General features: G+C 41.0%; 1 protein-coding gene across 1 annotated transcript in view; it reads left to right on the forward strand.

The window, feature by feature from the left end:
* LOC143291012 (G-protein coupled receptor GRL101-like) overlaps nt 1-2,500 on the forward strand; it is a 194,853-nt gene that overhangs the window by 131,370 nt on the left and 60,983 nt on the right. The gene's annotated exons all lie outside the window — the stretch shown is intronic.

A 2,500-nucleotide genomic window follows, 5' to 3' on the forward strand; every position in this document is an offset into this window, starting at 1 on the left:
GAGAGACTAGGACTCAAATTAAATCACGAAAAAACATGCAATGTATGGCTGGGAAATAAACGTAATTGTGATACAGTTTATTTATCAAATCTAAAAATGAATAGGGATCCACCACAGTTTAAAATCCTAGAGCTCTGGTTTACTAACGATTTGCGTAATATAATAGATTTAAATATAACTGATAAGTTCAATGAAACAAAAAAAAACTGTTTAACGTGTGCATAAAAAGACCAATTACATATCTAGGAAGAGTAGCTGTTCTTAAGTCGATTATCTTGTCAAAATTAATTTACTTATGGATTATGCTTCCAAATCCACCAGATAACAGTATTCAAGAATTGCAAAAAATGTGTTGTAATTTTGTATGGGATTTAAAAAAAGAACAAAGTTAAAAGATCAGTAGCAATGCACAATGTACAAAACGGGGGTATAGATATTCCACATATTCTATCATTCATAAAATCTTTAAAACTCACATGGTTGAAAAAATGCTACAATATGTCGTACCGTCCAAAATGGAAAATTATATTATCAAAAGAATGTCCAGAAGTTGAAATGTTGCAAAAATATGGCCCAATAGTTCTTACAGTTGGAAGACGTATAATAAACCCCTATTGGAAAGATGTGTTTCGTAGCTACACAGAATTTTATGACAAAACTGATATACATGTTAAGCAAGATATTCTGATGGAACCTTTGTTTTTTAATGACAAATTTAAGATTGGTGGTAAAGTCTTGTATTTTGAAGACTGGGTCAGAAAAGATGTTTATTATATTAAAGACATTGTGAAAGGGAATGGACATTTTTTTCAATATTCAGGAACTCCCAAGATAAAACTGAAAATCGAGTCTCAATGTTAGAATACTTCGGTTGTACTAATTCAGCTAAAAGGTTTTTTTTAAGAGAAAAGAACATAATATTGGAAGAAAAAAAAAAGTGCCTCTCCAAAGGACATAACATCATGCCGAAAACACAAGCCTCGAACCCTGATCACTGGTTGAACACTGGATGTCCTTCGCCTAACTTCCTTCTTCTTCTTCTCCTCCTCACCTTCTTCTTCTTCTTCCTCTTTTTCTTCTTCTTCTGCTTCTTCTTCTTCTTCGTTCGTGGGCTGCAACTCCCACGTTCACTCGTGTGTACACGATTCGGCGTTTACGTGCATGACCGTTTATTACCCTGCCATGTTGGCAGCCATACTCCGTTTTCGGGGACGTGCATGTTGGGTATAATTATTCTTGTTTCCATAACCCACCGAACGCTGACATGGATTTCAGGATCTTTAACGTGCGTATTTGATCTTCTGCTTGCATATATACACACGAAAGGGGTTCAGGCACAAGCAGGCCTGCATATAATTTATGTTGATCTGGGAGATCGGAAAAATCTCCACCCTTTTGCCACCAAGCACCGTTACCGAGATTCGAACGCGGGACCATCAGGTTGAAAGTACAACGCTTTAACCACTCGCCTAATGCACCAGTCCATCGCCTATCCGAATCTGCCATGAATAAGAAAAACAAATCTCCCAAATTTTGTGGCCTTTCATGTCCTGCTGTCATGGTGACCTCAGTTTCGACCTCTCCCCCCTCCCCAAGCCCATCCCCACCCCCCACCCCCCTCCACCCTCCATTTCCGTGCTTGGGTTGAGTCCTATCAAGGTCTTCATTGTCGGCAGATTATTCGTGGGGGACTTGTTGGAGAGACGAGACGTGGTTGCGGTCTCCACTCTGAGCGGGTGAGATGCGGGTCGGGTCGGGGGATGCTCGCTTCAGTCTGGCTCCGCGACTAAAGCTATCACTGTCGTCGTTTAGGGAGCTTAGTAGGTCGTGTCCATCAGAAAGGGCACTACTGAACACCACGGAAGTAGGCTAACTCAGCAGTAGTACAGGGTGTCTTCTGGTGTGTGGCTTCCTGGCGACCTAACATCGATGGTTCCCTGCTGACTGCCGACACTGTGACTGCCAGCTACAGACAAACCATGATGTGGTTTTTTGTTGGGGACCCGGAATGAGCCGCGTGGAAGTGATGCCACTAAAACGCAGCAGATGATGGAACAACCCAATAGAAAAAAAAAAGAATATTGATAAAATAAAAGGACATTTGGTGCGCCCGATCTAATGATACAAAAGCCCTGGGCGTTGAAATATACAATGACGCATGTATACTAAAAACACACGAATACACCTGCACGACCCCAACCCACAAACCCACACCCACTCCACACAAGATTGCACACACACACACACACACACACACACACACACACACACACACACACCGTTCAAGGCACATGAACATGTGTATATTTAGAAATAGTTTTTTAAAAAAATAATAATAATAATAGAAGTAAAAATTCAACTTGATTTAAAACATAAAAGTGAAGACAATGAGCTATTTACTGATTTGAATGGTTGTTGGGGGGGGTGGGGGGGGGAGAATGAGTTTTCAAAGAGGTCCGTTTGACAGAAGGGCAAGAAACAGCATGACGGACAGGAAACG

This window comes from Babylonia areolata, chromosome 16 (genome assembly GCF_041734735.1).
Source record: "Babylonia areolata isolate BAREFJ2019XMU chromosome 16, ASM4173473v1, whole genome shotgun sequence".
NCBI lineage: Eukaryota > Metazoa > Mollusca > Gastropoda > Neogastropoda > Buccinidae > Babylonia > Babylonia areolata.